General features: G+C 45.5%; 1 protein-coding gene across 3 annotated transcripts in view; it reads right to left on the reverse strand.

Moving 5' to 3' along the window:
- LOC115128521 (CMP-N-acetylneuraminate-beta-galactosamide-alpha-2,3-sialyltransferase 1-like) overlaps positions 1-21,676 on the reverse strand; it is a 40,965-nt gene extending 19,289 nt beyond the window's left edge. For 2 of the 3 annotated variants that reach the window (XM_065017783.1, XM_029658420.2), the window contains exon 1: positions 21,402-21,676. The gene's annotated coding sequence lies outside the window, so the exon portion shown is untranslated. Of the gene's footprint in view, positions 1-8,071; positions 8,205-21,401 lie in introns of those variants that run through there. The other variant, XM_065017782.1, reaches the window with a different exon arrangement.
- Between the last annotated feature and the right edge of the window lie 4,661 nt (positions 21,677-26,337).

A 26,337-nucleotide genomic window follows, 5' to 3' on the forward strand; every position in this document is an offset into this window, starting at 1 on the left:
CTCGTTCACTCACTTCCGGCCTTTAAATGGCCCCACAAACCGTGGGCTCAGCATCCGGCAGGGCAGGCGGAGGGGCAGGTTTCGGGTCGAGAGCCAGACCCGGTCCGCACCGGGGCCTCACTACGGTGTGAGTCTGCGCTGATTTTCTGGGTGGCATCCCATGTCTCCTCCGCGCGCCTGAACCAGTCGTCCACTGCAGGAGCCTCGGTCTGACTCTGATGCCAAGGCGCCAGAACCGGCTGGTACCCCAGTACGCACTGGAAGGGGGAGAGGTTAGTGGAGGAGTGGCGGAGTGAATTCTGAGCCATCTCGGCCCAGGGCACAAACTCTGCCCACTACCCCGGCCGGTCCTGGCAATAAGACCGCAGAAACCTGCCCACATCCGGGTTCACTCTCTCCACCTGCCCATTACTCTCGGGATGAAACTCCAAGGTAATGCTGATCGAGACCTCCAGACGTTTCATGAACGCCTTCCAGACCCTCGAAGTGAACTGGGGACCTCGATCAGACACTATATCCTCAGGTACCCCGTAGTACCGGAAGACGTGCGTAAACAAGGCCTCCACAGTCTGTAGGGCCGTAGGGAGACCGGGCAGAGGGAGGAGATGGCAGGACTTAGAGAAACAATCCACAATGACCAGGATTGTGGTGTTACCCTGTGAGGGGGGACGTCGGTAAGAAAATCCACCGACAGGTGCGACCAAGGCCGTTGTGGAACAGGTAAGGGATGGAGCTTACCTCTGGGCAGGTGCCTAGGAGCCTTACACTGGGCACACACCGAGCAGGAGGAAACAAACCCTTACGTCCTTAGCCAAGGTGGGCCACCAGTACTTCCCACTCAAACAGCGCACCTTTTGACCGATCCCAGGATGACCAGAGGAGGGTGAAGTGTGGGCCCAGTAGATCAACCGGTCACGGACAGCAGACGGAACATACAGACACCCAGCGGGACACTGGAGGGTAGCAGGCTCTGCACGTAACGCCTGCTCAATGTCCGCGTCCAGCTCCCACACTACCGGCGCTACCAGGCAGGAGGCCGGGAGTACGGGAGTATGATCCATGGGCCGCTTCTCTGTGTCATACAGCCGGGACTGTGTGTCTGCCTTCACATTTTGGGAACCTGGGGTGTAGGAAAGGGTGAACACAAAACGGGTAAAAAACATGGCCCACCTTGCCTGACGAGGATTCAGTCTCCTCGCTGCCCGGATGTACTCCAGGTTGCGGTGGTCAGTCGAGATGAGAAAAGGGTGTTTAGCCCCCTCAATCCAATGTCTCCACGCCTTCAAAGCCTTAACCTGAGCCAACAGCTCCCGGTCCCCCACATCATAGTTTCGCTCCGCCGGGCTGAGCTTCCTCGAGAAGAAGGCACAGGGGCGGAGCTTCGGTGGCGTGCCCGAGCACTGAGAGAGCAAGGCTCCTACCCCAGCCTTGGATGCGTCCACCTCCATTATGAACGCCAAAGAAGGATCCGGATGGGCCAGCACGGGAGTCGAGGTAAACAGAGCCCTTAGGTGACCAAAAGCCCTGTCCGCCTCAGCTGACCACTGCAAACGTACCGTACACCCCTTCAGCAGTGAGGTAATGGGAGCCGCTACCTGGCCAGAACCCCGGATAAACCTCCGGTAGTAATTGGCAAACCCTAAAAACCGCTGCACCTCCTTTACCGTGGTGGGAATCGGCCAATTATGCGGTACCCTGGGAAGGAGACGGAATGCTGTAAGAATAGGCATTTCTCATTCTTGACGTACAGGTCATGCTCCAACAGTCGCTCAAGCACCCTGCGCACCAGGGACACATGCTCGGCTCATGCAGCGGAGTATATCAGAATGTCATCAATATACACCACTACACCCAGCCTGTGCAGGTCCCTGAAAATCTTGTCTACAAAGGCTTTGAAGACTGATGGAGCATTCATCAAACCGTACGGCATGACGAGGTACTCATAGTGCTCCGAGGTAGTACTGAATGCCGTCTTCCACTCGTCTCCCTCCCAGATACGCACCAGGTTGTACTCGCTCCTGAGATCTAGTTTGGTGAAGAAGCGCGCCCTGTGCATTGACTCGATCGCTGTGGCTATGAGAGGTGGCGGGTAACTGTACCTCACAGTGATCCGGTTTAGGCCTCGATAGTCAATACATGGGCGCAAACCTCCCTCCTTCTTCTTCACAAAAAAATAAACTTGAGGAGGCGGGTGAAGTGGAGGGCCGAATGTCCCCTGACTCAGGGATTCGGAGGCATAGGTTTCCATAGCCGCAGTCTCCGCCTGTGACAAGGGATACACGTGACTCCTGCGTCTACCAGGAGATTTATCGCACAATCCCCCCTACGGGTGGTAATTGAGTCGCCCTCTTTTTAGAGAAGGTGAGAGCCAATCGGAATATTCGGGGGGAATGCGTACGGTGGAGATCTGGTATGGACTTTCCACCGTAGTAGCACCAACAGAAGCCCCTAAACACCTCCCCGAGCACTCACGCGACCAACCCCTGAGAGCCCTCTGTTGCCATTAAATGGTGGGGTTATGACGAGCTAACCAGGGAAGGCCTAGTACCACAGGAAATGCAGTAGAGTCAATGAGGAAGAGACTTATTCTCTCCTCGTGACCCCCCCTGCGTCATCATGCCCAGGGGAGTGGTGGCCTCCCTAATCAACCCGGACCCTAATGGTCTACTGTCCAGAGCATGAACTGGGAAAGGCCTAACCACTGGAACAATAGGGATCCCTAACCTCTGGGCGAATGCTCTGTAGATAAAATTCCCAGCCGCGCCTGAATCAACGAGCGCCTTATGCTGGGAATGCGGGGAAAACTCAGGAAAGTAAACATGCACAAACAGGTGTACAACAGAGGGCTCTGGATGAGAGTGGTGCAGGCTCACCTGGGGTGACGCCAGAGTGCCCTGCCTGCTGCCTTGACCCCAGAGGAACCAACCCGGCACCGACCGGCAGTGTGACCTCTGTGGCCACAGATGGTGCACGTGAAAGCCCCACCTCCGGCCTCCCTGAGCGCAGCACCTCCCAGCTCCATAGGCACCGGAGCGGTGGTGCTGGGAGAGGGAACCGACAGAGCCCTCTCTGGACGTCCGCGGGTGACCAGCAGGTTATCCAACCGAATGGACAGGTCTACCAGCTGGTTGAAAGTGAGGGTGGTATCCCTGCAGGCCAACTCCCGACGAACATCCTTGCGCAGGCTGCAGCGGTTGTGGTCGATAAGGGCTCTGTCGTACCATCTCGAGGCTGTGTGGGAGGGATCGTGATTGCTCTGTGGATGGGTTAGTCTGAGAAAAACATCACACTCTCATAAAGTAACTGAACTAAATGACTATCGCGACTTAGCACTCACTTCTGTCATCATGAAGTGCTTTGAGAGGCTAGTCACCTCCACCTTACCCGACACCCTAGACCCACTGCAATTTGCATACAGCCCCAATAGATCCACGGATTATGCATTTGCCATCGCAATGCACACTGCCCTATCCCATCTGGACAAGAGGAATACCTATGTAAAAATGATGTTCATTGACTACAGTTCAGCCTTCAACACCATAGTACCCTCCAAGCTCATCATTAAGCTCGGGCCATGCGTCTGAACCCATCCCTGTGCAACTGTGTCCTGGACTTCCTGATGTGCCGCCCCCCCAGGTGGTGAAGGTAGGAAACCACACCTACACTACGCTGATCCTCAACACAGGGGCTCCACAAGAGTGCATGCTTAGCCCCCTCCTGTACTCCCTGTTCACCCATAACTGTGTGGCCACGCATGCCTCCATCGCAATCATCAAGTTTGCAGACGATACAACAGTAGTAGGCCTTATTACCAACAACGACGAGACAGCATACATGGAAGAGGTGATAGCCCTGGTGGAGTGGTGCCAGGAAAATAACCTCTTCCTCAACATCAACAAAACAGGAGCTGACTTCAGGAGACAGCAGGGGGAGAACGCCCCCATCCACATTGACAGGGCTGCAGTGGAGAAGTTGAAAAGCTTCAAGTCCCTCGGCGTACAAATCACTGACAATCTGAAATTGTCCACCCACACAGACAGTGTGGTGAAGAAGACGCAACAGTGCCTCTTCAACCTCAGGAGGCTGAAGAAATTTGGCTTGGGCCCTAAGACCCTCACACATTTTTACACCATTGAGAGCATCCTGTCAGGCTGTATCACCACCTGGTACGGCTACAACGCATCACCGGGAGCACCCTGCCTGCCCTGAAGGACATCTACAGTACCCGGTGTCACAGGAAGATCATCACCTCAACCACCCGAGCCATGGCCTGTTCACCTCGCTATCATCCAGAAGGTGAGGTCAGTACAGGTGCATCAAAGTTGGGACCGAGAAACTGAAAAACAGCTTCTATCTCAAGGCCATCAGAATATTAAATAGCCATTACCAGGCGGCATCCACCCAGTACCCTGCCCTGAACTTAGTCACTGTCACTAGCCAGCTTCCACCTGGTCACTCAACCCTGAACCTTAGAGGCTGCTGTCCTATGTACATAGATATGGAACACTGGTCACTTGAATAATGTTTACATACTGTTTTACTCATTTCGTAGGTTTATACTGTATTCTAGTCAATGCCATCCTATTCAACTGTTGCTGTTCATATACTATTCCAGCCTATGTATTCTTCAGGTATAGTATATATTCTATCTACATATGGTCCATAATGTCTATACATCCCATCACATATATACTGTATACTGTGTGTATATACTATATATTTATAATTCGGACTCTGAAATTGCTCGCCCTTAATATTTCTGTATTTCTTAATTCCATTATTTTACTTTTAGATTTGTTGTGTATTGTTAGATATTACTGCACTGTTGGAGATAGGAACACAACCATTTCGCTACACCCGCAATAACATCTGCTAAACATGTGTATGCGACCAATAACATTTGATTTGACAATCACAGCTGAACTGCAGGCCTCAGCGCATATCCACCTAAGGATTAAACGAGACTTTGTAGGAAATATGTGTGTGTGTGTGTTAATGTGTGTGTGTGTGTGTGTGTGTGTGTGTGGTGGGGTTAATGGACACATTAATGTGAGAGGTGGTGTATTAAACTCAGGGAGTCCTTGGAGGCATAAGGCCAGGTACCGTAGATGACAGACTGAACAGACTGTATGCTATAACAGATGGTGGCTGGCTGTGTTTGACAATGGTGTGTGTCGTCTAGTTTCCTGACCTTGTCCTGCTGGAGGTTGGCAGTTTTGGATTGATCAAAGTTCCCAAAGCTGAAACAACAGAGCATCTGTGGCCTAAACTTCAGAGCATGAAGGAGGAAGGAAGGGAGGGGAGAGGGAGGAAGAAAGGGAGGGAGAGGGGAGGGAGGGAGGGAGGGAGGGAGGGAGGGAGGGAGGGAGGGGAGAGCTGGAGGGAGAGAGAGGGGGAGGGAGGGAAAGAGACAGAGGGAGAGAGGGGGAGGGAGGGAGAAAGAGAGAGAGAGAGAGAGAGAGAGAGAGAGAGAGCGAGAGAGAGCGAGAGAGAGAGAGAGAGAGAGAGGGGGAGGGAGAGGGAGAGCTGGAGAGAGAGAGAGGGGGAGGGAGGGAAAGAGAGAGGGAGAGAGGGGAGGGAGGGAGAAAGAGAGAGAGAGAGAGAGAGAGAGAGAGGAGAGAGAGAGAGAGAGAGAGAGGGAGGGAGGGAGCGAGTGAGGGAGAGAGAGAGAGAGAGAGGAAAGCTGTGAAGGCTGAGGAGTTCTAGAGGTTCTTTCTCTAATCTCAGGCTTATACAAGTCATCAACTTTACAGGATGGAGCAACAGAAAAGTGCTCTGGATTGTGTTTTGAGAGAGTTTTTTCTCTCATGCTTCCTGTGAGCAATTTCATGTCTCAAAATTTTGCAGAGATGAGCCCTTGAATCTCTTTTTTATTACTTGTCTGACAGCACATCTGTAGTGTACAAAAAAATAACCCCCACCAAAACATAAAGCTATTAAACACATTACATACTATGTAGTGAGTTTCCTCACTCATGGAAATTACATTCAGATTTATGAGTTTCTCTTACAGTCATTTACAAGACTTTGATCAGGTTGTTTTTACATCCCATCAAAATGTTACTTTGATAGAAAATTCAAATTTGGTCAGTTTGACGAATGATAAGCATTTCCCAAAGTTAAAGCTTTTAGACCAAGCAAGATGGCTGCCTCCCAAACATGTTATCTAGGCTTGCATTCCAAATGGCACCCTATTCCTTATTGTGCACCACTATGGGCCCTGGTCAAAAGTAGTGCACTATATCGGGAATATGGTGCCATTTGAGACGCAGCTTAGACACAGGATAAGATGGATGTTTCCGATTAATCTTTGGGAGGGAGGGGAGTAGAGAACACCTCTCATTTTAGAGAGTGGTAGTCAACAGTCTTTTCCGACAGGGAAAAAAATTTATGTTATTTTCATCCGACTGACGGTAACCTCGAATATACACAGTTTATTTGTCACTTTAACCAGATTAAAACCCCAGGTCAACATAATTTAAAAGGTTAGTTTAAATCATGTTGAAATTACATTTGCTGACATCAACATCAAAATTAGATGTGGATTTGCCCGGAAAGTATGCTTGATGTTCGCAGAACTTGGCATAGCTGGGATGTTGAACCACATCACACACACACACCACCTTATTTGTGTGTGTGTGTGTGTGTGTGTGTGTGTGTGTGTGTGTGTGTGTGTGTGTGACCAGTACGACCATACATAATCTGGGCCGACAGTCAAAGGCACTTGCTTGTCCATCCTTGGGGGAACTGTTGATCTACTGTTAGGGGAAGTATGTCTTGAGTGACTTCCTGTTATGGATGTAGTCTATCACAGTGCCATCCGTTTTATCACCAAAGCCCCATATACTACCCACCACTGCGACCTGTATGCTCTCGTTGGCTGGCCCTCGATTCATATTCGTCGCCAAACCCACTGGCTACAGGTCATCTATAAAACTTTGCTAGGTAAAGCCCGCCTTATCTCAGCTCACTGGTAACCATAGCAACACCCACCCGTAGCACGTGCTCCAGCAGGTATATTTCACTGGTCATCCCCAAAGCCAACAATTCCTTTGGCCGCCTTTCCTTCCAGTTCTCTGCTGCCAATAGCTGGAACAAATTGCAAAAATTACTGAAGCCGGAGACTCGTATCACCCTTACTAACTTTAAGCACCAGCTGACAGAGCAGCTTACCGATCACTGTACCTGTACACAGCCCATCTGTAAATAGCACACCCAACTACCTCATCCTCATACTGTTCTTTTTTTGTTGTTGCTCTTTTGCACCCAAGTATCTCTACTTGCACATCATCATCTGCACATCTATCACTCCAGTGTTAATGCTAAATTGTCATTATTTCACCACTATGGTCTACTATGGCAGACTCCCTCTGCCTACCCAAGGACGTCAGAGGACAAAAATCAGTTAACCACCTAACTGAGGAACTAAATTTAACCCACCACTGCGACCTGTATGCTCTCGTTGGCAAGGGGCCATCCAGAAGGCAAGGTCAGAACAGGTGCATCAAAGCTGGGACCCGAGAGACTGAAAAATAGCAGCTTCTATCTCAAGGCCATAAGACTTTTAAATAGCCATCACTAAGTGGCTACCACCCAGTTACTCAACCCTGCACCTTAGAGGCTGCTGCCCTATATACATAGACATGGAATCACTGGTCACTTTAATAATGGAACACTAGTCACTTTAATAATGTTTACATACTGCTTTACTCATTTCATGTGTATATACTCTATTCTATTCTACTGTATTTTAGTAAATGCCACTCCGACATTGCTCGTCCTAATATTTATATAATTCTTAATTCCATTTCTTTACTTTTAGATGTGTGTATTGTTGTGAATTGTTACATATTGAAGCTAGGAACACATGCATCTGCTACACCCGCAGTAACATCTGCTAAATATGTGTATGTGACCAATCAAATTTGATATGATTTGATTATAACAGATTACATTTACTCACTCACTCACTCACTCACTCACTCACTCACTCACTCACTCACTCACTCACTCACTCACTCACTCACCCCTCACAGCTAATACAGCTATGACAGATAATCAAATTACTCACCCAGGTTCAGGTGCAGCTTGTTTGAGTCCAACAGCACACAGCAGGAGGTGTTTAGAGCAAGTTCACATAGAACAAGTAATCGATGTGAAAGAGCAGAATTACAGAGTTTAGGAGTGACATCTACTCAGGCACCTATTGGCCGCCTAGCTGGTTTTTCCAGTGACCATTTTAAAAACAGTAATGTGATGACTATTTTTATTTTACCTTTATTTAACCAGGCAAGTCAGTTAAGAACAGATTCAGACTAACGCCGTAGAGTGTGCAAAGCTGTCAAAGGCAAAGGGTGGCTACTTTGAAGAATCTCAAATATAAAATATGTTGATTTGTTTAACACTTTTCTGGTCACTACATGATTCCACACGTGTTATTTCATAGTTTTGAAGTCTTCCCTATTATTCTACAATGTAGAAAATAGTAAAATAAAGAAAAACCTTTGAATGAGTAGGTGTGTCCAAACTTTTGACGGGTAATGTACATGTCAGTACATACACACAACAAGGAGGTCACATGGGGGAGAGGTGTTCGTTGAGCCGCGTCGTGTTGCTTTATTTCATTTTTTTCCAACCAGGTTTGCGGTTCACAACAGATCGGCTACCGTACAAAAAGGAACGAAGAAGTGCAGCAAGTTAAGACGTATCATACATGAACTGCTTAATAACAGGCATTTAGGTAACAACAGAAATGTCTAACTTAATTGTCCCCAAAAGGCATGTAGTGTAATGTCTGTGGGAGTTTAGCATGCTAGTATTACATTACGTTAGTATAAAGTCATGTAGTCTGTCCACTGATAAACTACAAATATGAGTCTTAATCAGGAAGTGAAACCATGAGACTGTACATAATGAGTAACTGATAGTATATATGCGTGTCCCAAATATCCCCATATTCTCCATAGGCCTCTGGTCAAAAGTAGTTTACTATATAGGAAATTCCACCATATGTGGCAGCCTTTCTTCAATTATGTACAGACGCTACAATTCCCCTCTACTCCGCAGTAAACTGCCTGTGTTCGTTTGGAATTGATTTACCGTTGTAATTGTTTTGTTTGAGTCTGACTTACTACAGTGGTCCTCTGTGGCGTGACTGCAAGTCGCTTTGGATAAAAGCGTCTGCTAAACGGCTTATATTATTATTCTCCATTTTGAAGACCAACTGTTTTGTTTTGTTGGTGGGTTGTTGCGTGTACAGTATGTTATGCTGTTGCTGACATTGGTATTTATACTTTGTTTCACTACTTTGTTTCACTACCTCCCTAAAAAAAAACATGTTCCCATATTATATGGGATGTATAATTTAACATGCACCAACTCAGTGGTCTTGTGATTAGAGTGTCTGCCCTGAGATTGGAATGTTGGGTGTTTGATCCCCGGGTGAATCATACCAAAGAGTACAGTGAAATGCCTTTCTTGTGAACTCTTTTTTTTATTTCGGCATTTGTTGTTTGTGTAATTGGTTTGTAATGTTGCAAAGTACATCTTGTAAATGTTGTAAAGCAAGTCATGTTAACATCAACCTCCACTCCATGGCAGCGCAGTAAAAGTACTGTGCTGAGTTGGCATTCTCTTCTCCTTCTATGAAAAGGAGTGAACCCTCTGTTCTCCTAGATTGCTTCACTTTATGTCCTATATAGTGCACTGCTTTTGTTAGGGCTATAATCAAAGTAGTGCACTAATAGAGTGCCATTTGGGACAAAAACCTAACGGGTAAGAATGTTTGTTCTCTGTATGTGGTCTGAGATGGAGAAAACACATGGTAGTACAGCCCAGGGGCCAAACCATGGGGCCCAACACAGCTGTAGCCCAGCTTAACAGGGGAAATCTACAACAACACTAAGGCCCTTGGCAACAGCAATGGACCAATCCGTTCAGGTTGCCGCCTTTATTTCACCCATAGGGATTCCACCATCAGCTTCCTTGGTCTGACTTCTGAAATCCTTTATCCCCGAGTTTTAGAAATGGGGCTCTGCCAAACACATTTAATCAATTATAATCTAGTTCTAGTGTAAAACTAAAACTAGGTGTCAGTTAAACTAGCCTACTTGAATGTCTCTACTTTTTCAAACCTAAAACTGTCCCAAATTGTACCCTATTCCTTGTGTAGTGTACACTCCTTGACCAGGACCTAGGGGCCTATACGTTGCGATGCTGCTGATCCAAGCCACTGGATTCAGACCCAGACACAAAGCACCCTATTGAGTTTTTTTGGGGTGAAAATACAAAAAGTCTATTGTCATAGAGAACAAAGACAACAATGCCGCAATATCATTATACCAAATCCTTCAACATTCGCTCTGTTTTCTTCCACACAAAACCAAACCATGGCAGATCTTCCAAACACAAACGGATGGGTTATGTTTGCAGCCTGCTGTACACAACAACACACCCAATATTCAGATCAGATGGATGTCATGCTTGTAGCCTAGAGACTCGTAATATAGACGTTCTTATGATCGGTGTCACCACCCCATTTAGAAAACACGTAACAGCCATGTGAGTTGAACTAGTCTCACAAAACAAAATTTACTTTGAGTGCTGACAGACTTTGTTTATTTAATTTTTTAATTGAACCTTTAACTAAGTCAGTTAAGAACAAATTCTTATTTACAATGACGGCCTCCTGGGGAACAGTGGGTTAACTGCCTTGTTCAGGGGCAGAACTACTGCTTTTAACCTTGTCAGTTTGGGGATTCAATCCAGCAACCTTTCGGTTTACTTACTTCCGGGTTGGAGCGAGCGGTCGCATCTGCACTCGGTCCGCAGGTAGTATTACATTTTCATTACATTTCATTATAGTACAACGGTTTGATTTGTCTAATCTTAGCAATTTCTTCTTAGCTAGCTACATAGCCGTCTTTGTATCATATATAATTGCGTAATTATCGTATTTCGTCGTCCTAACGCAGTCTACACTGCTATCTGCTATCTGCCCTGCAGCTAGCCAGCTAGCTAACGTCCACCGTCTACCGATTAGCAGCACAACTATTACACTCAACTGAACGACTTGATTAGTGTAGTGTTAGCTAGCTACATAGTTGTCTTTGCTGTCTTCGTATCCAAGATAATTGTGTAGTTTAGAGTGTGTAGTTTTAGAGTGATTATCTTAATTTACCGAGGTTAGCTAGCCAGCTATTTGTCGTCCTTAACGTAGGAGACACTGCTAGCTAGCCAACAGCTAGCCAACGTCTACCGAACAGAACTTCCGCACTCAACAATCCGGTCGCATTTCGCTTCGCTCCACAGGTAGTATCACATTTTTCATTTCATTTCATTACAGTACAACGGCTTGATTTGTTTGATCGTAGCTAGCTACATAGCTAGCTACATAGCCGTCTTTGTATCAAAGATAATTGTGTAGTCTAGAGCAATTTCCTAGGTTAGCTAGCCAGCTATTGTCGTTCTTTTAACGCAACGTAACGTAATCAACACTGCTAGCTAGCCAGCTAGCCCCGAATAGCAGCACAGTAGAAACTATTACACTCAACGGAACGACTTGATTAGTGTAGTGTCAACAACGCAGCAACTGCCAGCTAGCCTACATAGTCAACAACGCAGCCTCTGCCAGCTAGCCTACTTCAGCAGTACTGTATCATTTTAATCATTTTAGTCAATAAGATTCTTGCTACGTAAGCTTAACTTTCTGAACACTCGAGACGTGTAGTCCACTTGTCATTCCAATCTCCTTTGCATTAGCGTAGCCTCTTGTGTAGCCTGTCAACTATGTGTCTGTCTATCCCTGTTCTCTCCTCTCTGCACAGACCATACAAACGCTCCACACCGCGTGGCCGCGGCCACCCTAATCTGGTGGTCCCAGCGCGCACGACCCACGTGGAGTTCCAGGTCTCCGGTAGCCTCTGGAACTGCCGATCTGCGGCCAACAAGGCAGAGTTCATCTCAGCCTATGCCTCCCTCCAGTCCCTCGACTTCTTGGCACTGACGGAAACATGGATCACCACAGACAACACTGCTACTCCTACTGCTCTCTCTTCGTCTGCCCACGTGTTCTCGCACACCCCGAGAGCTTCTGGTCAGCGGGGTGGTGGCACCGGGATCCTCATCTCTCCCAAGTGGTCATTCTCTCTTTCTCCCCTTACCCATCTGTCTATCGCCTCCTTTGAATTCCATGCTGTCACAGTTACCAGCCCTTTCAAGCTTAACATCCTTATCATTTATCGCCCTCCAGGTTCCCTCGGAGAGTTCATCAATGAGCTTGATGCCTTGATAAGCTCCTTTCCTGAGGACGGCTCACCTCTCACAGTTCTGGGCGACTTTAACCTCCCCACGTCTACCTTTGACTCATTCCTCTCTGCCTCCTTCTTTCCACTCCTCTCCTCTTTTGACCTCACCCTCTCACCTTCCCCCCTTACTCACAAGGCAGGCAATACGCTCGACCTCATCTTTACTAGATGCTGTTCTTCCACTAACCTCATTGCAACTCCCCTCCAAGTCTCCGACCACTACCTTGTATCCTTTTCCCTATCGCTCTCATCCAACACTTCCCACACTGCCCCTACTCGGATGCTATCGCGCCGTCCAAACCTTTGCTCTCTCTCCCCCGCTACTCTCTCCTCTTCCATCCTATCATCTCTTCCCTCTGCTCAAACCTTCTCCAACCTATCTCCTGATTCTGCCTCCTCAACCCTCCTCTCCTCCCTTTCTGCATCCTTTGACTCTCTATGTCCCCTATCCTCCAGGCCGGCTCGGTCCTCCCTCCCGCTCCGTGGCTCGACGACTCATTGCGAGCTCACAGAACAGGGCTCCGGGCAGCCGAGCGGAAATGGAGGAAAACTCGCCTCCCTGCGGACCTGGCATCCTTTCACTCCCTCCTCTCTACATTTTCCTCTTCTCTCTCTGCTGCTAAAGCCACTTTCTACCACTCTAAATTCCAAGCATCTGCCTCTAACCCTAGGAAGCTCTTTGCCACCTTCTCCTCCCTCCTGAATCCTCCTCCCCCTCCCCCTCCTCCCTCTCTGCAGATGACTTCGTCAACCATTTTGAAAAGAAGGTCGACGACATCCGATCCTTGTTTGCTAAGTCAAACGACACCACTGGTTCTGCTCACACTGCCCTACCCTGTGCTCTGACCTCTTTCTCCCCTCTCTCTCCAGATGAAATCTCGCGTCTTGTGACGGCCGGCCGCCCAACAACCTGCCCGCTTGACCCTATCCCCTCCTCTTTCTCCAGACCATTTCCGGAGACCTTCTCCCTTACCTCACCTCGCTCATCAACTCATCCCTGACCGCTGGCTACGTCCCTCCTGTCTTCAAGAGAGCGAGAGTTGCACCCCTTCTGAAAAAACCTACACTCGATCCCTCCGATGTCAACAACTACAGACCAGTATCCCTTCTTTCTTTTCTCTCCAAAACTCTTGAACGTGCCGTCCTTGGCCAGCTCTCCCGCTATCTCTCTCAGAATGACCTTCTTGATCCAAATCAGTCAGGTTTCAAGACTAGTCATTCAACTGAGACTGCTCTTCTCTGTATCACGGAGGCGCTCCGCACTGCTAAAGCTAACTCTCTCTCCTCTGCTCTCATCCTTCTAGACCTATCGGCTGCCTTCGATACTGTGAACCATCAGATCCTCCTCTCCACCCTCTCCGAGTTGGGCATCTCCGGCGTGGCCCACGCTTGGATTGCGTCCTACCTGACAGGTCGCTCCTACCAGGTGGCGTGGCGAGAATCCGTCTCCACACCACGTGCTCTCACCACTGGTGTCCCCAGGGCTCTGTTCTAGGCCCTCTCCTATTCTCGCTATACACCAAGTCACTTGGCTCTGTCATAACCTCACATGGTCTCTCCTATCATTGCTATGCAGACGACACACAATTAATCTTCTCCTTTCCCCCTTCTGATGACCAGGTGGCGAATCGCATCTCTGCATGTCTGGCAGACATATCAGTGTGGATGACGGTTCACCACCTCAAGCTGAACCTCGGCAAGACGGAGCTGCTCTTCCTCCCGGGGAAGGACTGCCCGTTCCATGATCTCGCCATCACGGTTGACAACTCCATTGTGTCCTCCTCCCAGAGCGCTAAGAACCTTGGCGTGATCCTGGACAACACCCTGTCGTTCTCAACTAACATCAAGGCGGTGGCCCGTTCCTGTAGGTTCATGCTCTACAACATCCGCAGAGTACGACCCTGCCTCACACAGGAAGCGGCGCAGGTCCTAATCCAGGCACTTGTCATCTCCCGTCTGGATTACTGCAACTCGCTGTTGGCTGGGCTCCTGCCTGTGCCATTAAACCCTACAACTCATCCAGAACGCCGCAGCCCGTCTGGTGTTCAACCTTCCCAAGTTCTCTCACGTCACCCCGCTCCTCCGCTCTCTCCACTGGCTTCCAGTTGAAGCTCGCATCCGCTACAAGACCATGGTGCTTGCCTACGGAGCTGTGAGGGGAACGGCACCTCAGTACCTCCAGGCTCTGATCAGGCCCTACACCCAAACAAGGGCACTGCGTTCATCCACCTCTGGCCTGCTCGCCTCCCTACCACTGAGGAAGTACAGTTCCCGCTCAGCCCAGTCAAAACTGTTCGCTGCTCTGGCCCCCCAATGGTGGAACAAACTCCCTCACGACGCCAGGACAGCGGAGTCAATCACCACCTTCCGGAGACACCTGAAACCCCACCTCTTTAAGGAATACCTAGGATAGGATAAAGTAATCCCTCTCACCCCTCCCCCCTTAAAAGATTTAGATGCACTACTGTTCCACTGGATGTCATAAGGTGAATGCACCAATTTGTAAGTCGCTCTGGATAAGAGCGTCTGCTAAATGACTTAAATGTAAATGTAAATGGTTACTGGCCCAACACTAACCACTAGGCTACCTGCTGCCCCAGACTAGGGGTTTGATGATGTGTGTAACCAATAGCAGATCACAGAAGAGGTATTTGATGATGTGTGTAACCAATAGGATTACACTGATCTCTCAAACAGCAATGGTTGTTCCATCAGCTTCACACCACTCCCGGGTTTAGACAGATACACAAGCAGCAGTATAGTTTGTACACAGGCAGCATGGTTTAGAGACGCAGTGTGAAACAACCCTGTTTTGTATCACCTTTCTGAGGCAGTTGGCAGATATGGCATTTCATGTTTAATCATTTGTCCTTATATAAAAAACCCGCATCTGCTTGGAACCTTAAGGTCTGGGGAAGCACCTGGGGCTGGGATGTTAAGGGGGAACATCTGGCTGAACCATGGGTTTTAAAGGGGAGGACAGGTGGTGCTCAGCTTTGACTGTCAATTAAAGTTGTGACCATATGAAGAGCTGGGAGCTGAGAGAGATAACTCCTAATTAACAATACACCTCCGAGGCATGACAATTAGCCTCTTTCTAACAAACAGAAAGCAGGACAGAGAGGTGGAAGACAGACACATTGGGAGGACCAGGACATACAGTGCCTTTGAAAAGTATTAAATACAAAATCTCAGCAATCTACTCACAATACCCAATAATGACAAAACAAAAACAGGATTTTAGAATTTGTTTCTAGTTTATAAAAAATAAAAAACAGAAACACTTTTTTTACATAAGTATTCAGACACTTTCCTATGAGACATGACATTTAGCTCAGGTACATCCTGTTTCCATTGATTACCCTTGAGCTGTTTCTACAACTTGATTGGAGTCCACCTGTGGTAAATTCAATTGATTGGATATGATTTGGATAAGGTCCCACAGTTGACAGTGCATGTCAGAGCAAAAACCAAGGCATGAGGTCGAAGGAATTGTCCGTAGAGCTCCGAGACCAGATTGTGTCAAGGCACAGACCTGGGGAAGGGTACCAAAAACATTTCTGCAGCATTGAAGGTCCCCAAGAACACAGTGGCCTCCATCATTCTTAAATGGAAGAAGTTTGGAACGACCAAGACTCTTGCTAGAGCTGGCCGCCCGGCCAAACTGAGTAATCTGGGGAGAAGGGGCTTGGTCAGAAATGTTTTGGTACCCTTCCCCACATCTGTGCCTAGACACAATCCGGTCTCGGAGCTCTACGGACAATTCCTTCAACTTCATGGCTTGGTTTTTGATCTGACATGCACTGTCAACTTTGGGACCTTATATAGACAGGAGTGTGCCTTTCCAAATCATGTCCAATCAATCGAATTTACCACAGGTGGAATCACAGGTGGAAAAATATCAAGGATGATCAATGGAAACAGGATGCACCTGAGCTCAACATTCGAGTCTCACAGCAAAGAGTCTAAATACTTATGAAAGCTATTTGTTTTTTACATTTTTAATACATTTATTAAAATTGCTAAACCTGTTTTCACTTTGTCATTATATGTTATTGTGTGTAGATTGCTGACGAACTTAAAAAAAAAAAAATGCTCTCAATAGTGCAGCTGTAAAAGTTCCTGAGGATCTGAGTGGCCATGCCAAATCATTTCAGATTCCTGAGAGAAAAAGCGTTGCCATGCGTTCTTCATGACTGTGTTCTGGTGTGAGAGGACCATGTTCAGTCCTCAGTGATGTGGACACTGAGGAACTTAGCTATTGACCCCCCCCCCCTCCACACACACACTGCCAGTTCTCTTACCTCCTCCCTGTATGCTGTCTCATCGCCGTTGGTGATCAGGCCATAGAGGTCTTATGTTTATAAATGTATGTTCACACATGACAAAGTAAATGGAATGATTCTTGCTGACAGGAAAGGCATAATTTATTTAAGATTAGTGAAGGCCTACAGTATTTCTATGCACATCCTTTGAAATGATGTGTTTATTGACCTTACATTGTACTGTACAGTATGTCGTGTGAATTCTATGTACAGTATTAGAAGCAAAGAAAGGCCATGTAACTATTGCCCTCGGGTGAAGGTGATCAGAAAGTGTTCAGTATCAATCTGTCCTACACCCATTTTTTTTTTAAACGAGTGTGAAATAAAGACATTCCCACAAACTGAGGAATGCTGCTATAGTTGATTGTGCAATGTTTCCACTCAACGATCTTTGTCAGGCAGAATGTGTGCTATTAAATGGAGTCAGTCTATAATAGGAAGCATAAATGTGTTTCATTTGATCTGACAGACAGGGTCCGGGTCTGTGTGACCTTTTCAACATGACTTTAAATAAGAATAAAAAAGTTCAGGAAGAAGCTTTATGTAAGCTTTGGCCAATTCACAAGACACACACGATGAAATAATGACACGAGAATGGCTATGCCTGACAGTGGGTGCTTCCCAAATGGCAACCTAGTGCACCCTAGTGCCCATAGGGTTCTGGTCAAGAGTAAGGTATTATAAAGGGAATAGGGTGCCATTTGGGATGCACACATCAGCCTGATACAAGTCAAGGACAGAACATCTGTCCACCTAAACGAGAGGAAAAAAACATCAATCTCATCTCATTCCTCGCAGCAATCTATGAAATGTGATGTGAGGGCATCAAAAGGATACAACATCTGGTGGTATCTACAGTTCTACATAATGCATCCATACAGCCTGAAACTGAGCAGCTGTATTAAGCCTTTTAAACACGTCCTCTCCTTAATCAGCTGCCCGTCTTCTAGTGTGATCAAATGGGCACCGCATTTGTTTATTTGGAGACAGAAGTTTTGTAGTATTCAGTCTTAATTGAGAGACGTGGTTCACTTTGATTGCATTGGTAAAAACACTTCCAAGAAACAGTGGTTAGTACCAAGGAAAACAGACATTTGGTCATTCTCTCAACACAACAGCAGTTTATAACCGCTTATTAAAATATTCAAGACAATACAATTAATTGCATGTGTCATGCCTTGACGTCTGGGAAAGAGGACAATGATACGTTAATATGTATTTTTTATGACGTCAGTCTGCTGTAAAAAGCTGTGTATTGGTATGTAAAGTGTGCCACGCAGGACACTGTGCTTTAAATGTGTGTTTGGCAAAGAGCCAAGACTGTAAATGAAAACAGAGGGTGAACCAAAAGCCCGGAGAGAATTCCTCTTGAGAGAAACTGTGGAGGGAAAATAGTGTCTGTGACCGCTCTGAGTGGTTAGAATGGAGACAACTATGGCATTGCTGTCTGGAGGGAGACTCTGATGTGTCCCAAATGGCACCATATTCCCTACTAATATAGGATCTTAATTTGAGCCAGTTTGCTATAGCAGGAAAATAATCCTGCTGCAACAGGAAATGAGATTATATGGATTAGAACTATTGGACGTCTTTGTAGCGGTTGACACATTTTTCATAAAAGGAACATCAAGTCTGATTCTGAAAGCGCTTGAAAAAGCAAAACAAGCCCCCAAAAGATGGTGACAGTCAAGAGGGAAACACATGTCTTGAGCAAAGGGAGGTGGTAAACGCCGGGAGATGAGCAGGTCATCCGGAAGCCAGCAGCACAGTTCCCTTTCACCGGCGCCTTGCCGTCCCCGACGTCTGGCTACAACTTCTCTGTAGCCGTTGACTCTCTCTGGTCTTGCAGAACAAGATGAAGTTTGTTTTTTGATAATGAGGACGGTGATAGCCCGCTCAGAACTTTGGAGGAAACCTCCTTAGGGATGCAATCGCCACTGTCAGCTTGGCATGCATTGAACTACTCCTCATTGTGTCAGGAGGCCGTAGGAATAACAGAAATAGGCTGGTGCATTCAAATCAAAATACACTAGCTAGCTGGCTTGGTAGCATAGCTAGCTAGCTATCATGAGAAAACTGATTTGCCATGAATTCACGGTCAGGAAACAAATAGATGTCATCCATACACATTTGGCTATTCAAAACAAAAAATAAAGTTCAAAGATTCAGAGAACAAATACCTAAACACATTTACAAAATGTACAGGAGCTCTCTGCCGGGGCGACCTTACAGAATATATATTCCTATATGGGGAATATGGTGCCATTTGGGACGCAGGCTCTGGTTACTAGGGAAATATACCACCTCACAAGCTGTCTGTAACCACTTCAGATAACCACATCCAGGAACCACAGCTATGAGGTCTGACTGTTCACAGGATGGGTTTCTCTCTTTTTCCGTCTCCTTTGCAGCAGGGTTGGTGCCCAGACCAGACCGTGCAGTTACAGTACAATATAATGATGTGCTGAAACGCTCTGAAAGGCTCTGTGGTTAAAGCATGGAGTCTCCACAGTGTAGGATGCTGAGCTGCATAGACCACATGAGTTGGCTCTTATGACTACAGTGCTGACTAGATGACAATGTGACTTATGACTACAGTGCTGACTAGATGACAATGTGACTTATGACTACAGTGCTGACTAGATGACAATGTGACTTATGACTACGATACTTTTTTCAGCATAACAACTGTACTGAGTCGGGCTCAGCCTACAGTAGTCTCGGGAACATAGTTGTTTTATCAAAGGAATAAATTATAGTATCTTGGGAAAGGTTTTTAGGCCAGTACCTAAATGTGTAATTATAGCTTTGTGTCTAACTGTATGGCAACTACTGTAAATCTAACTCTTTATGCTCATCAGACAGCTTGTCTTTTTCTCTGGTTACATTTGACATTTCATTCATTTAGCAGACGCTCTTATCCGGTGGATACATTTTTCATACTGGTCCCCCATGGGAAACAAATTCACAACCCTGGCGTTCCGTGCTCTACCAACGGAGCCGCACGAGTGATCGACAGTTGGTGAGGGTTATTGTTCCGAGTTTCTCCAACATCAGCAACATTCTGAATTGTTTTTACCACCAGTTACATAGGGCCTACTGTAATTACACTGTACTCTTCCTTAATATGAAATGACACCTGGCCTCCACTTCCATCTCTCTGGGCACACACTGGTCCACCAAGGTCACTCCGTAGCCAGTCACATCACAGAAGGAGAGCAATATCCCTGGGGCCAATCTTGCTGCCATCCAGGACCTCTATACCAGGCGGTGTCAGAGGGAGGCCCAAAAAAAATGTAAAAGACTGCAGCCACTCAAGTCATAGACTGTTCTCTACCGGTACCCCCTGTGTATAGCCTTGTTATTGTTACTTTTAATTGTATTTTTTACGTTAGTTTATTTCACAGTAAGGTCTACATCGGTTGTATTCGGCGCATGTTACAAATAAAATGTGATTTGATATACAATATATTGGCAATGACATTGTACTTGCTTATTACTTCTAATGGAGATTGAATGAAAAGGTAACCCTTCTAACGGACACACTATCATTAGTATACATAAAGGACCTCAGTCATTACTCCAAATAGAATGGGAAAGACGATTAATAATTCAGATGCAATTTCAAATTAATTTCTAGAACACATAACCATAACATAACCACCCTGGGTTTTAATCCCAGTAAGACAAAGAGGTCTATAATAGCAGCATTTAGAGTGAATCCGAAATATTCCCTATATAGTGCACTACTTTTGACCAAAGCATCGGCCATGGTCAAAAGTAGTGCACTATATAGGGTATAGGGTGCCATTTCGGATGACAGCATAATGTCTGATGTTCTGTACTATTGTGTGGACTGAATGCAGAGAGAGCAGCATTATACCCTACTACGCTAGAGATAATACAGTCAACAGATGTTGGTCTGTTCTCACTGTCATTACCGTGCCATTGAGCAGTTAAGAGTAAATTGTCAGAGATATTACAGAGATATTAAGCCATGCAGCATTACAGCTGGCCTCTATACTAGTAAAGATGTCTGAAAGCCTACATTTTAAAAATGTTTTGCCTCTAGCCCAAGAACACGGTTCTTGAAAAGATAGCACTGAGGCAGTAGAAATGTCCATACAGTTTGCACTGCTGATACTAACTAGATAACTCTACTGGTGACTACTCAACATAACTACATTTGGGGTGGGAGCACTACTCTCAAAGAAATGTATAGGCTACATTGCGTTTAGGAAATAAATACATTGTTGCAACAATTTCAATTTCACCTGATCAATACGGGGTGGCATGGTAGCCTAGTGGTTAGAGCGTTGGGCTAGTAACTAGAAGGTTGCAAGTTCAAATGCCCAAGCTGACAAGGTACAAATCTGTCGTTCTGCCCCAAAACAGGCAGAACAACTGCCTGACTTGCCTAGTTAAATAAAGGCAAACATGAAACTCCAAGATATGGTAAGGCTGTAAAGCCTGGGTACCGTTTAAAAGGTGCCAGCATTTGATCGTTTTTTTTAATAGACTTTCTATCAGATGAAAAAAAAAGTTTCAATATTGAAGTTTGAACATTGGTTTGAAATACAACGAATAGGAGAGTTGCCCAATACCCTTGCAGTACAAGGGTATAAGCTATAGATTAAAACATATTATTTGTAAATTGTCAGAGATATTATTATTTGTCCTGTGATAATCTGACTAATTATTTCAAATCAAAGAATCACAAAATGCATATTCGATCATGCAAAACGCTTCAATGGCTGGATAGGCTACTTACTTTCATTTCCAAGACAGCTCTGATCGGAATGGTAGGGAGACCCGTTATCCAGAGCATCCACACAGCACAGCGATAAGGTTATCCAAGCAAGGAGCTGCTGAGCGAAACCACCCCGATATTCATCGAATACAGTAGCCTAGTTTAAAAGACCGAGCAGTGAACGTCGAAATGTTCACACCCTTAAGCTACTAAAAAGGTATATCTGCGAGTGGATGGCTGGAAGCGGCAAGTCAGTTATTATTCAGTGATACCTCCCCGACGCATGGAGAGCTAGTGGACCGCTATTCTCCTACTGGTGGCGACCAAGCGGTCTTGCGGCCATGTGGATTGGCGAGGCACAACAGTGCAACGCAACGCCCCTTTTCATCCTGACTAGGTATAGCGGTTTGGACAGAGGTGTAATAATGGGGTTGACTGCATAGGATGTGTTGGAAACATTGAAATAAGCAAATGAAAGGAGTAGGCCTAGGCAACTTTTTAATTTCCAGTAATGATATACTATGTCTTTGAAAAACAACTCAAATCATAGAAAAGGTTTCTCTAATTCAAGTTATGCCCCTGGGCAAAATCGGTTTAAATCATGTTTCTAGGTCATTACAACAACAAAAATCCCTGCGATGACGTTAAATCAACGTGGAAAACTGATTGGATTTGCAAAAAGTCGTTAAAGTAAGGGCATTCGTCTCTTTTTCACGCATTTTATTTTTCCAATGACATGGCGATTATTTAGTTGATTTCATATTATTTGAGAACTAATCCAAAAGTAAATCAAAACTAGAGGTTGAAACGACCTCTGTGCCCCGTGGAATGTGACGAATGGGTGGACTGGCAGCCATATGGTGTACCCAACTGTAACGAGTGCGCTGAGAGTCGGGAAGCAAGTTCAGGGAGTGAGTGTTTTAATCAATCAAATGAACACGAGCCACAAACACCGCACCGACATGAAAACAGAGTCAATAACACCTGAAGAAAAAACCAAGGGGAGTGACGGATATGGGGAAGATAATCAAGGAGGTGATGGAGTCCAGGTGAGTGTCATGAGTCGCAGGTGCGCGAGACGATGGTGACAGGTGTGCGGAATAATCAGCAATTCAATTAAATAATTGAAACGAAGTGGATAGCAGAAAACATGTCTACCATTTACTCTCACTTCTTAGACAGACCAGAGCCTTATATATGCAGTTTTAGAAACTGTTCTTTGTTTTATTATTTTGATAGCACACAGGGCTGCCGCCAGAAGATTCTGGGTTCGCAGACCACCGTTCTCCTTTATAGTAAAAGCATTGCATGAATCTATCATTGTATTTGCAGGTCCAAGAAAAACATACGTTCTACAAACAATTCATTCAATTTACATAATTAGCAGAATATTTAGATAATGCAAACTTCTAGTAACCCAAAGGTTTCGAGTTTGAATCTCATCACAGACAATTTGAGCTAATTAGTAACTTTTCAACTACTTACTATTTTTAACTACTTTGCAATTACTTAGCGTGTGAGCTAACCCTTTTAGCCAACACTTGCCCTAAACATAACCCCTAATCCCTAGCTATGGTTAGCCACCTAGCTAGAATTTGTAACATATAATACGTTTGGCAAATTCGTAACATACTGTACGTTTGGCAAATTTGTAACACATTTTGCGAATTTGTAACACGTACGTTTTTCAAATTCGTAACATATAATACAAATTGTAATTCGTGACATATCATATGAAATGGGTGATGGACATCCACCAATTAATACATACCATACGAAATTGAGTGTCTCGGATTTACGTTAAGAATAATAATAATAATGCTCTGAAAACAGGTTGCTGATCATGGTACTTTCAAAGTTACGACGACCTTTCCACCCCAGACAGAATAGGCCTACTGACACAGAAAAATGTAAGCATTTACTGCTGGCTATTCTTCTTTCATGGCTTGGTCACAGGTGTTTCCCTAAAAGCTGTCTTGGTTTAAACATCTTGGTTTAAACATAATCAATTGATAGTGACAGAATTAGATTGCTTTCCAATCAAAGTACATGTTTTTTGTTTCCTCGGCTACAGAAGATTGTGGCTCAGCCTCTGAATGTCAAAGAAATAAAACAATGATATTCCATATACATCAGAGTCACGTCATTCCAGGGAATTTTACAGGTTGTTTCTAGTAGAAAGCATCTCGGACCAAAGCGCTGTTATAGATCACTTTATATAACAGGATCCGCTTTATTTTCTTCAAAATCTTAAACTAACGAAGGGTAGGCCTGTGCCTTTTTCCATTTTCTTTAATAAAATAACCTATGGCATACCCTGTCAAACCCCTTCAGTTCGAGTTTTGGTTTGAACTTAACAGCGCTTCACTGACATGGAGGTAGGCGATTTAAAGAGTGCATGGTGGGTGAAGGAATTGATCGACAAAGGAGTGCATGGTGGGTGAAGGAATTGATCGACAAAGGAGTGCATGGTGGGTGAAGGATATTGATCGACAAAGGAGTGCATGGTGGGTGAAGGATTTGATCGACAAAGGAGTGCATGGTGGGTGAAGGATTTGATCGACAAAGGAGTGCATGGTGGGTGAAGGAATTGATCGACAAAGGAGTGCATGGTGGGTGAAGGAATTGATCGACAAAGGAGTGCATGGTGGGTGAAGGATTTGATCGACAAAGGAGTGCATGGTGGGTGAAGGAATTGATCGACAAAGGAGTGCATGGTGGGTGAAGGAATTGATCGACAAAGGAGTGCATGGGTGAAGGAATTGATCGACAAAGGAGTGCATGGTGGGTGAAGGAATTGATCGACAAAGGAGTGCATGGTGGGTGAAGGAATTGATCGACAAAGGAGTGCATGGTGGGTGAAGGAATTGATCGACAAAGGAGTGCATGGTGGGTGAAGGATTTGATCGACAAAGGAGTGCATGGTGGGTGAAGGAATTGATCGACAAAGGAGTGCATGGTGGGTGAAGGATTTGATCGACAAAGGAGTGCATGGTGGGTGAAGGAATTGATCGACAAAGGAGTGCATGGTGGGTGAAGGAATTGATCGACAAAGGAGTGCATGGTGGGTGAAGGAATTGATCGACAAAGGAGTGCATGGTGGGTGAAGGATTTGATCGACAAAGGAGTGCATGGTGGGTGAAGGAATTGATCGACAAAGGAGTGCATGGTGGGTGAAGGATTTGATCGACAAAGGAGTGCATGGTGGGTGAAGGAATTGATCGACAAAGGAGTGCATGGTGGGTGAAGGAATTGATCGACAAAGGAGTGCATGGGTGAAGGAATTGATCGACAAAGGAGTGCATGGTGGGTGAAGGAATTGATCGACAAAGGAGTGCATGGTGGGTGAAGGAATTGATCGACAAAGGAGTGCATGGTGGGTGAAGGAATTGATCGACAAAGGAGTGCATGGTGGGTGAAGGATTTGATCGACAAAGGAGTGCATGGTGGGTGAAGGAATTGATCGACAAAGGAGTGCATGGTGGGTGAAGGATTTGATCGACAAAGGAGTGCATGGTGGGTGAAGGAATTGATCGACAAAGGAGTGCATGGTGGGTGAAGGAATTGATCGACAAAGGAGTGCATGGTGGGTGAAGGAATTGATCGACAAAGGAGTGCATGGTGGGTGAGTGAAGGAATTGATCGACAAAGGAGTGCATGGTGGGTGAAGGAATTGATCGACAAAAGCCATACAGTAGCTGCCTATAGCCTAATTGTGTCTGTCAAACAGGTAGGCCTAAGACTTTTGTCATTTCAACAGTAAAACACTGTAGAATGCACTGTATAATACCATACATGTGTTTTACAGCATTCATGCTGTGGATTGCACTGCATTGTGGGTAAAAAGCTGAAAAACACTGTAATTGTAATTCAGAAGCCTCCTGTAAAAATGACTAACATACTGTATTTATTTACAGTGATAGCTTATGCCTACTGTAGATTCAAATAATTTGTTTCAGGCGCCAAACTTATGCTGTCAGGTGAGACACATGAAGCTCAGTCTATTTTAGTAAATATCTTCTTGAAGCGGCTGTGAAGAGGAAGAATAATTTAAGCAGCTGCTGGGTAGGTACCTTGCTTTGTTTATAAGCATATTTATTGCTAGCCAACGTTGAATTGCTGCATGTTTCCTTAGCTAACCTAGCTAGATAGTTGGCTAACGTTTGTTAGCTCAAGTTGACAAAAGCCATTTCGGTCTGCTCTAAATTGCTCGTAGATATCTAGCTGTGCGACATAGAAAACATCACTGAAAGAATATTGTAATTATATTCTGTATCTCAGCCTCTGAGTGCTATAAAGAATACTCTTAGTGCAGACTCGTGGCCGTTATGTTTCCAATATTACTACAGAGAAAATGGCTTGTTTCTAGCAGTTCAAAGGATTACCCATATTTTTTCGGATTGACGGGCCGCATTTCACACACAAACCACGCTATGGGCCGTACTCATAAGCCGCTAAAGCTGATGCGAATGAACCATATTGTGTCGAGGTGAATTTCCCCTCCCAGGACACAATAAATTACTAATATTGGTAGCCATCTAGATGTCACCGTGATATAGTCTACTCAATGGGAGAGCATAAATGGCTAAAACACCAGGACACTGTGTCCTCCGCTGTCACAATCCTATGTTTGATTCGGTTCACTTGGCTCTCATCTGCGCTACATAAATCATCGTTTTGTAGGCCAGGATTGTCCATATGGCCTCTCCCGCTAACCATTTTTAAAATGTTAAAAACATTGTTCCATAATGTTACAGTATTTGCAAAACTTGTTCACTTTACCAGTAGTTTGCAATCACTTGGTGGCACAGTGAGAAAGGAAAATGTTGTGAGTCTGGTAAAATGATCTGTGATATTGTGTAGGGCAGGCTATAGTCTTTTTTGTATTTATTCAATGCCTCAATTCATTTCATAAACTATATTGTATCAGAGGGTGATACACGCAGCCGAACGCACC

This window comes from Oncorhynchus nerka, linkage group LG4, assembly GCF_034236695.1.
Source record: "Oncorhynchus nerka isolate Pitt River linkage group LG4, Oner_Uvic_2.0, whole genome shotgun sequence".
Classification (NCBI taxonomy): Eukaryota; Metazoa; Chordata; class Actinopteri; order Salmoniformes; family Salmonidae; genus Oncorhynchus; species Oncorhynchus nerka.